Raw genomic sequence first — 11,194 nt, forward strand, 5'->3', positions numbered from 1 at the left:
CAATATCAGACCTTAATACTTGTAGCTACTGTAATTTTTTTTTTTAAATTATGCATAGTCTATAAATGCCTTATTTTATGCTCATTGAGTTTTTGGGAGTGTTCATTATTCATATATTTAAATTAAAATTATTGCTCGTCTCAAAAAAAAAAAATTTTTTTTTAAATATTCTGTTATTACATTTTGTTTTGTTATTACATATACTTTCATTTGTTAATTTTTTCAATATACATTTCTTCATTGTTAACAAGATATTTTTCAAAAAAGTACGAATTTCGTGTACTTGCAAATTTTGCCACGAGAAACTGCATTGATGGCGTTGGTATAGCTACTGACTTTGAAACAAAAATAACTACAAACAGTAGTTTCGTATACTAATGTGTTTGCGCACGATTAACATTGGTATTTATTGTGTTGATGAAGTTTCACAGTTGTGAGAAGTCAGTTTGTGTTATACACCTTTGTTAAACTAAATAACTAATAGAAAATATAATATTTCTTATATTTTATGAAATGAAATTTAAAAATATAGCTTAGATATCTATCAAGTTTGTGCATGCTCAGTGTGCATAAGAAAAGAATCAAAGATGACTCATTGAAAAAGTTATAAACTGATTTGGACAGCAAACAAGACGATTACAGTTCTTATTTGATTAAATAAAATTTTAATTGTTATGCATCAATAATTACTAAATTATTTGTTTTTCAATAAAAATATGTTTAATAGAAAAATTTATTACAAATTTATTTTTCTGTATCTCTTTAATTGTTTAAAAAAAGGCAGGGGGGTGCAAGTGCACCCCCTTGCACCCCGCTGCCGGCGCCCTTGGGTTATTGTTATCCCACAATAGCATTGTACAACCACTTTCCTTAACGATCACATTCCCCTTTAATTTAATTTAATTACCCTTTTATATATTTCGGCCTTAATTATATTTATCACGACGTTTCAATCATTTGACTGTTTTTTAATCATGACTATATCCAATTACTGGTACATATACCAAATATTTCAATCTATTAATTATAATTCACAAATAACTTATCTTATGCGCACCAAATTAATAAAATTTATTTAACTCTTACAGTTTGCACTTGTTTACATTCGTGTATCAATTGGTAAACATTGTAACGCAATACCTTAAAAATAAATACAAATAGGAAATATGTAAAAAATCTGAATAAAAACCCATTACATGTATGTTTAAATATTGCATATAGACGTATTGAAATTTAAGTATTGCATATAAACTCGTGCAAAACCATGTAATTATTAAAACACGTCTAATCATTACAATATAATACCTGATATAATAAATATTCTTCTAATTTATCCAATCTTCATATTTAAATTATATATTGTCTAATTTAAGCAACGAAAACACGAACGTGCAAACCGGTTTCAGTCGCGTCTAAACAATAAAGCTGTTACCAGATAATTAAGATTTTACATAGAATCTCGTGTCTAATATTCCAGCCAGGGACTGTATATGTACTTTATATGTACATAGGTCTACAAAAATGACAAATTTCACGGTTATGGAAAGTAGTGCTTTTGGCTCTTTATCTAAGTTATTGACCCTAAAAGCATGATTTTGGAATTTATGTTAATATTTTAGTCATCAATCTTTTTTGGTAATTCATGTTATATTTCCTCGCATCGAAACCAATGACGTTCAAGCAAAGCTGACTAAATTTTGTTTGTACCTAAAGTTCATTCTATCAAAATAAAGTCTCTCAAGTCTTTTAGGATAGTTTTTTTTATGTTGAGAACCTTTTTTTTTTCTTGTATGTTTTCACCGTAAAAATTTAAATTACGGCATTCAGGGATAGATATAAAAATGGAATAAAAATACGGCTCTTTTTTTCATTTAAAGCGAAGGGAGAAGAAATTTTAATGACATGATAAATTATGAGTGAAAAAAAGAAAAAAATGTAAGAAGCCGTAGACCAGGGGTGGTGAACCTTTATACACCACCGTGCCATTTTTTCTGAAAAATTGTTTAATGATGTCATAGACGTGCTGTCAAATAATTTTGACTTCGTGATTATTGGGAAAATAATAATACTAAATACTATCAACTCAAAACTATTTACATTGAAAAAAAAATACATTTTGCAATGTCTCAGTTATAGGCGTAATTCAACTTAAAGTAACATCAGTGTGACTTCTGTTGCTGCAGATTAGATGACAAATAACTTATATTAGGTTGTAAGATGTTAGTTTAAGCAAGACTGTTAATTTTTTTTGCTAGTTACTTATTGTTAACTTGTTTTTTATGGTTATTAATTGTTTTTTTAGCATTAATTGTTATTTTTTTATTAATAGTTGTTTATTATTTTGTTTGTTTTTGTGAATTTTAATTTAATTGTTACATATTCTTTATAATGTAATAACATTTGTGTAATAACAATTCATAGTGCAATAACAATTGCGATCGGTGGTGTGCCCAAAATATTGTGTCACGTGCCATAATTGGCACGCGTGCCACTGGTTCGCCATCCCTGCCGTAGACAGTTTAGTTTACTATATAGCGAAATCATTAAGTCAATACAGCTCGATATGAAGATTTTCAGTACAGGCATAGATCAGTAGTTTTCCAAACTTAACAAGTAAAGAGGAATTGAGACAAAAATTAGATCCTAATAATCGGTTTTTGGGTTGAAATTTAGATACGATACACGATATCAAAATCCTAAAAAAGAGCTGCACCCTAGGATTCTTCGGAGCACTAATTAGGAATCACTGCCCTAGACCAACGGTGCCCATATTTTTCTGGTTACGGAACCCTAAAAAAAAAAAACTTCTCTTATTACTGCCCCATCTTTAAAAAAAGTTCATTAACAGCTGAAAATATGGTAAAAAAGGAGAAAAACTTCAAATTTAATAGGAAATATTTAACGTGAAGAACAAAATTTATTCATTAATTCACCAATAAATCTAAAAATTGGGTTTTATATTTGATAGTTGAATTCATAAGTCTGTAGCGGCTTCTTGTCTAGTAATTTTTAGCATGTGTATAAGTCAAATTAATTTAACTAATTTGAAAAATGGTTTATAAAAAATAAATGTTTTAAACTGTTAGAATGCATTTTATGAATTTGGTTATTTTATTTTGAATTTCGATGAGAAATGCTAATGTATTATGCGTAAATAGAATACTCATGGAAATGTCTTTTTTCCCTCTTTCCAGGACTCTGCGGAACACCTTTTAGGAACGCTGCACTAAATATCGTCATTTGGGATCTTACTGCAACATTAGAATATCAAGAAATTGTCATTTTTAAGCCTCTCTTTAAGTGATACTACATGGTGAATATTATAGAATTAGCAAACCGACATACTTAAAATTTGACATTTCGTATCTTATATATATAAGGAAAAAGAAAAAAATAGTTTTTAATCCAGCCAATAAAGTGAAACAGGGAAAGAGATTTTTAATTGCAGTGATGGCAAAAACTGACAAATAATTAACTATGAATATAGCGTTTAATAAGTGTGAAACTTCCATAAGATATACTCGATATCATGTGAAAGTCGAAATGTCAATATGTCGTCCAGTTGATATGTTGTCCACCATTTTCTACCAGAAATTGAAACCGATAAACGGTTTAATAAGATTACATCTGAGTGACATTATGAATGTGTCATGCAATGCTTGTCTTAAAGTCTGTAATTCAGCTAACTTTTTTCATTAAACTACTGAACCCTACTATGAACTATTTCTTGAACTGTTCTGACAACTGTTTCGACGAACTGTTCTAGAATCCGTTGAAAAAAGGGTATGTTTATTCAAATAAAATACGCTTTTTGTTTCTGATTTTGTAACTTAAAATATTGTCTGCATTAATTAATTAGCATATTTGAGGTCACCCCCTCGAGCAATTAAGATTGAGTCCTAGAACGTGAAGAGCCAATCATTAGATCAACAGTTATTTCCGTTTTTTTTAATTTTGCGCACTGATTGTGCCTCTTGGCTAGGAGTTCGAGACGCTTGGAGTTCGATTCATGTAGTAGATCACTTTATTAAAAATGTTTGAAAATTTCTTATTTTACTTTATTATTTTATTTTATCTTATTTTATTTTATTTTTTGAAAAAAAAAATTGAAATGAAACTCTCTCTATAATATATATATTATACGAAAATATTGTCTGCGGTAGCCTACTGGTTAGAGCATCCGATGGGGCCGGGATTCGATCCTCAAAGCCACTAAGCCCCAATGAGTACGTACGGTATACGTGCTCGTAAAATCTGTGGAATTCTAAAGCCATGTGGTCGGCTAAATTGAAAAAGTGGCCTCACAAATGGGTGGTGCTGCCATCTATCCAGGGGTTCTGAGATACGTCGAAATTTCATTTAAGCGTTGCTCTCTTGTCTTGTTGCTTAAATGATTTAATTCACAAGGTCAATAGCATGTGAGCTTGGTTTGTTCGAATTCTATTAGAAACAACCGCAACATAAAAAAATTATGTTTAACTTCCAATTAACGCTTTCTTTTCGAGGCTGGTTTTAAAACCAATTTGTTCCTTTTTGTTCTTTTTTTATTTCTGATTAAGATATTCTAAAAATTAAATTTAAAGAAATGGTGCAGTGGCTTCCTTTATCATGCCTTAGGGAAGATTCTCCGAGCTAAAAGTAGTTTGTTTGATTGAATTGTACTATATCCCATAAGGAATCCACTCTAATGTAATGCTGGTTTTAAAGCTGAAAAAGTTTACACAAGATTGGGAGGTTGGTGAGCGTGGTGCGGAGGCCGGGTTATGACTATCATCCTGCGTCCTCCAATCTAATTTAGCTCAGATCATCATTAAAGTTGAATCCGTCGTGAATAACCTATTAGTGTAGATATAGTGTGATGTTAACAACCATACCAAAACTTAATTTCTTCTTTTTTTTATAGTTTTAGCTCAAATATAGTCATTTTTAATGAGTAGCGGAATTTTTTTTCATATTTCATTAAACAATTTTTTTTCGAAAAATGTATTTGTTTCAGTAAAAGCAATATGACAAAGAAATAGAAGTTTCGACTGAGTAATAGCCGATAGTAGAGTCGTATAACACGCAAAACACACCAATTTCAATTTAGTTTTCCAGCAAAACATCTTTTTTTAATTAAACCCATGGATTCCTCAGATATTATTCATCCGATATTCTCCCCTTTACGGGATTATTAGGGATTTATCAAAAATGTAGCAACAAATTTTCAGGGTACATCATAAACAATTGCATAGCAACCCTGAACGCCAGGGATATAAAAGGCAGAACAATCTGATAGGACACATGAGAATGATTAATTGAAAATAAATCTTTATTATATATCAATGAGTGTAAATGACCAACTAAATTAATACAGTTTACAGAGCCGTGGTCGCTCAGGGGATCGAGTGTTCGCCTTCCAATGAGGTGAACCGGGTTCAAATCCAAGCGATTACTGCTCGATTTGAATTCCGCACCCGGCTTTCACTGACCACAGTACTGACGTAAAATATCCTCAGTGGTAGACGGATCATGGGTTAGAGTCACCTTGCCGTCAGGATAACCGTGGGAGGTTTTCGTGGTTTTCCTCTTCATTAACGCAAATGCGGGCTAGTTCCATCAAAAATCCCTCCACGAAGGTAAATTTCTCCCAATACTTGATCCAGGAGTTCTCTTGTCTTCTTGATTGGGTTCAAAATTAAAAGGCTACGGAGTTGAACTATGGTAGTCGTAAACCCGAGAAATTGGGTTGGCTGTTCAACGACGGTTATAAAATTAAATGAAATACAGTTTATTAAATTAAAACAGATGCCCTAAGTTTTCCCCAGTGCCAACAGAAAATTAGTCCCATTCACATAAAAACCTTGTTTCAACGCTGTTTTAGAAATTGAGGGAGTTTTGGAGGTTTCTATTCGCGTTGATAAAATATCCATTTAGAGGACTCTTCTTACCATCTTATTCATGATTCCAGTGGCTGGCAGATGCATGGAATTAATTCGTCTGTTTATTGTTTCTTGGTCTAATTTTGGTTAATTATAGTTTATGTTCATTATTATTAAATGCTGTCTATTGATATTCTATTAATCGAAATTCTTTTAATAGTTTGTAAGAATCGTCAAATATGCAAATGTTAGAGCTTTTTAAATTGAAATATTAAAATTTGTTCCATAAGTACAGAAAGAAAAATAAACGTTAACAGAGAAAGTGCCAATTATTTTATTTATTACTAATGAGAATGACTATTTCTTTTCCCTCATTTGTACAAGATTGTTAATACTTATAACTCTATTTATTAATATTTTAGTTTTCTCTTCACCTTAGTTTGTTCCATTTCTGAAAAATATATCCCAAATTTTTAAGCAATTGAAACAAAGACAAGAACACTTCCAAACACAGTTTCAAAAGTAGGCGAGCAAGAGTTGAGAAGTTTCTCGAACCACGTGAAAGAATTGGGGAAAAGAATTCAGATTGTTGACTGAATGTAAACTATAATAAGCTTCTTAAAACCGAAAGAAATTTAGAAAACTTCCCTTATATTGTGCTTAGTTTATTATTGTGATTTTTGTTCAAATTTTACTATTTATAAAAGTTTTCGATTATTCACAAATTCTAACATGTGGTGAGCCGAAGAAAATTAATATCACAACATAAATAACTGTAAGATTTACATTGTTTTCTGTTTTATGTCTTATTTGCCTACATTTGTGTAAAATATTGCTGTTTGTTATTTTTGAGGTAACATCATAACATGCTTGTGGAGTCTTCAAAATTTATTTGTATTTTGCTTCTTAGTGTTAATGGTAAACATTACAAGTATAATAATATTGGATGACGTGCTTTCTCAAGCGTAAAAATCAATCGAAAGTAGTAACCTTACGAGGAATTTTAACCCCTAGCGCCATCTGTGCTTTAAGCAGTCAACCATCCATAATGCGCTAAGGCGACTTGTAATGCTTGTAATTGCTCTGGCAATTAAAGCCGATTTCAAGCAATGACGTTTGCGTAAGTAAGGAAAACCGGCTTGTGTGAATGAGGCAACACGCCACCTGGGGAGAAGACCAGTTCCATGTCTTCCCCCTTCTCTCTCCTCCTCTGAGTTGGAATGTACCTACGATATTTTCCCCCTTCAAAACATTTTTTGTATATAATTGTCAAAAATATTTTCTAAAATTTCAACGATGCTTACTTTAAGAACTATGTTAATTGCAGTTTTCCTCTCCATATAGTTTCTTAACTTAAATTTTTTTAATCCATTTGAAAATTAAGGCAAAAAATTGCGTAATCCCTTCTTCTATGACTGTTCGACCGCTCCGGGTGAAAGAATGCTGCTATAGATAGAGAGTTCTACTCTGCATCACCTATCGCCTATTTCGATCGTCAATTGATAGTTGGACACGACTGAACACAGCGGTTTTTATGATTTGAGCAACAGCAGCACAATCAAGTATTGCTATGAGATTTATATCTGACTTGACTCCATATACAAGTGATTCACGAGCTCTCAACAAAAAGATATCTAGGCCCAATAAATCAGCTGGACTTGGCCCTTAGCAGTAAAAATTGGTAGAAACAATATCTCATAAATTAAATATACGATCATTTGGACTCTAACAACAAGCTTGATGCTTATATTGAAGCATCTTTTTTAGTGTTGAAATGCAGAATGTGCGATAGAAACAGAAATGCAAATAAATGACAGGCAAGTAATATCAGGGATAAAAGGGGATAGCCAGTTGGGTTATCAAATGAGCGTAATGGAGCAGCATCGACACATTGCCGCGAAATGTCATATAGCGATGCTGAACGACATTTTAGGTCTTACAATTTTCCATCTTCTTGATATGCTTTACTTTACCATAAAGTTTGTTTCAATATTTTTAAGATAACCTGAAAATTATCAAATTATCTACTATAATCCATAAAAAGCTTTGTGTGATATCAATATTTTCAAATATTTTACGAGTTTCAAAAGTTCCTTTTCGTAAAAAATTGATACGTGAAGCAAAATTCAAATCAAAGATATTAAAACATTATAGAAACAGTGAAGAATTTAATTATGAACGGCATAAAAGCATTGGATAAATTGCTTCTGTTACATCGATGATTGAAAAATAATATTTCATGGAAAATTCGACTGGAATTAAGATATTTAAATAAGCTGCATATTTGTTACTTTAACCTTGTCAAAACTTATTAGTTTAGAAAATCTCTCATACTTTTTAGGTTTTATCTTGAAGCCGTCTAGCCTCTATTGCTTGTCGTCGCTAAATATTCTCCACAATTTAGTAGCTAGTCCAGCTCGTCGTAGAAAGAGTCTCAATCGCTCTCGGATATCTTCGATGTGAGGCGAGTTAATGGATTTATAAATTTTTGCTTTTTTTAACAAAATTTTTGATTTTTTGAAAAAAAAAATGTGTCATGCAATTTTTTAGTCATTCAACATCAAGCATGAGATGATATTCATATGATGATACTTCGAAAGTTGCAGCAAACTTATTGAATAAAAAATTTAACGCACCCATTTTCGCATTATCGCACCCTGAAATCATTTGCAGACTCAAGTATTTTACTTCAAGTTGTTCAATTAAACCAATCAAGTTAAAACTTAGTTACTAGTTTGAGCACAGCATGTTGCTTAGATTCATGGTAGCTCTTGTTGAATATTGATAACATTGGCTAATATTTGGAAAGACTATTATTTCAAAAACCACATAAACCTGCTGGCTATTATTTCAAAAAATAATCGTAGCCGTGCGTTTCCATATGAAGATAAAGTGTAATAATAATTTCTGTTGATGTCATTTTTGAAAAGGGTTACATTTAACATTGGTGTCTTTTTGTGTTGCTTAATTGTCGAATATCTTCTTTCTGTGCAATGTTTTGAAGATTAATCCAAAAAAATTAACATTTTGAATTTGCCAAGAAATTATCAGCTAAAAGGGTAAAAAATAAATCTTAAAGTTAAGCCTTGATTATTTATAGATATTCATGTCGAAATATTAAAAAAAAAAAAGAACGAAAATCGGGAAAAAAATAATGATGAAATATCTATTTTAGAAATAATTTTACATTACATTCGTCTAGTTTTTGACGAGTGAAATAATTAAACGCTTCAACTTTTGTGGGCAATTATCGTTTGGTAAATTTAAACCATAGATTGCTATAAAATCTCGAAATTCAGTCACTTCATAATTTTACTCTACTGTTTTAGTCAATGACAACAATGATTGTGCGATGCAGTTTTTATACGAAAAAAAACATGTTTCTTTTTTCCTAATTGACAAATTATCTGCTTTATACAAAAAAAAATAACGATAGAATAATAAAACTAAAACATGCATATTAAAAAAAATACATTTTTAAAAAAAAATTGGATTGTTTCAGCTTCAACTGTAATTTAAAGCTAGAAAGATAAGATTTACCTGATTATGCTTATGACCCATCAAATAAGGGTGAACAATTAGGTATCTAAGGGGAAAAGTTCACACAATTTAGTTTAAATTAGGCCGAGTAAAATTTAAAACAAAGGGAAGGCTCACAATCTAAGACATTTTAATTTGAGGGATGAGAAAAAACAAAGATATCTACAAAATGAATGCACCTTGTTAAACTTAAATATTTAGTGGGAGTGGATTGACCTTTAAAGCATAATTAGTCCAAAACCTACCGAAGATAAATGAAATACATGATAGGTAACCAAAAACCTTTCAGTCTAGCCTTGATGTTTACTTGAGGTAGTACAAAACTGACGTATTTTAAGTACAAAATTGGAGGCACAATATAAAATAGAAGTAAGGCGAACACTACGTGAGCACTACTTCTTTAGTTTTGACAATTTTATTTTTATTTTATAACCGTCGTTGAACTGCCGACCTAATTTTTTGGGCTTACGACTATTAATGTTCAACTCCGTACCCATGTAATTTTGAACCTAATCCAGATGACAAGGGAACTCCTAGACCAAGTATTGGGATCACATTTTAATTTTGAAATGAATTTTTGATTTAGAAATGGAATCAAGTATTAATTTGAAATTTTCTAAGCTTTAAAGTAACGTCATAAGCAAATATTAGTAAAAAAACTGAGATGATTAACTGGCCAAATAAAATATTAATGACACCGAAATTGTTGCTATGCAACTGTTTTTAGGCAACTGTAAAACCAAAACATTCATTACTGGAGAATACTATAAAGAATTCTTGTAATTGTGCTTAATATTTATAAACTCTGCAGCACCAAACTTTCTATGCCTCAAAGGTCAAAACAAAATATCTTTCAGATGCCATACATTATGCTAAAATGGATGACAAAAATGTATAACCCTTTAATTTTTTTTATTTTCAGAAATGAGTTTTCCGAGAAAGGTCTTTAGAAGGCCTTTTTTATAATCATCTACTATATAAAAGTTTAGATTAATGAGCTCCATATTAAGACCTAAAATTAGCCAAAACTTTAATTATTTTGTAAGTGCAAAAATATTAAAAGTAGTAATATCGAAGTTTTTAAACCACTTGTAAATAATAAAGATGGAGGTGGCTACTTAAGACCAATTAGTGTAAAAGTACATTCTAGGCATTTCATTACACCAAGAACTTAGCTTTGGTGTAGAGATGAAACAACACTATGGTTTAAACCATTTTTGGCGTTCAGACACACGATTTTTTTTTACAGTGCATTAAATGACTTCATAAAGTCTGCTTAGATTTTGTCAATCCTTTGTAATTCGTCTATATATTTTCTCGGTTCTACGAGTATGTTTGATTTACAAGCTAATTTTATTTTAAGAATTGGTGAATGTATACATCTTAAATGAATATATTGTGTAGTAAGAATAACTTTACTGACTCTCATGCTTATCTTATTTTACAATAATTATAAATTTTAGTGTTGCCAAAAGTGGCGATAGCTGCTTTACACCAAGTAGTGAAAAAGAACAATTTTCTAGTGAAGTGAAGGAACAAAGAGTTATCTACACTAAATTTACGGAGCTCCGAAAAACAAAACTTTCTACGGTATTAACTTGAAATAAAGTTATCATTCACACAATTTTTAGAGTTCTGCAACACCAAATTCAGAGTTTTCACAATGGTCTCTACACCACTTTCATGTAAAGTACCATTTCTGGTAGAAAATACACTAATTTTTATTTACTATTCTTTTTACAGTGCATTCGCATTAAATATTTTTTTTTTTTTTTGGAATTTCTTGAATTGTA

The 11,194-nt window shown here is 30.9% G+C and overlaps 1 protein-coding gene and 1 long non-coding RNA gene across 2 annotated transcripts in view; one reads left to right on the top strand and one right to left on the bottom strand.

The window, feature by feature from the left end:
• The window catches only part of LOC122269199 (uncharacterized), a 66,177-nt gene extending 62,130 nt beyond the window's left edge, over positions 1-4,047 (top strand). Inside the window, exon 2 of the long non-coding RNA XR_011638375.1 lies at positions 3,195-4,047. This is a non-coding gene — a long non-coding RNA (uncharacterized lncRNA). The remainder of the gene's footprint in view (positions 1-3,194) is intronic.
• Positions 1-11,194, bottom strand: part of LOC107453372 (ecdysone-induced protein 74EF) — a 386,074-nt gene that overhangs the window by 256,452 nt on the left and 118,428 nt on the right. The window lies entirely within an intron of this gene.

Source organism: Parasteatoda tepidariorum, chromosome X2 (genome assembly GCF_043381705.1).
Source record: "Parasteatoda tepidariorum isolate YZ-2023 chromosome X2, CAS_Ptep_4.0, whole genome shotgun sequence".
In the NCBI taxonomy this organism is placed as follows: domain Eukaryota; kingdom Metazoa; phylum Arthropoda; class Arachnida; order Araneae; family Theridiidae; genus Parasteatoda; species Parasteatoda tepidariorum.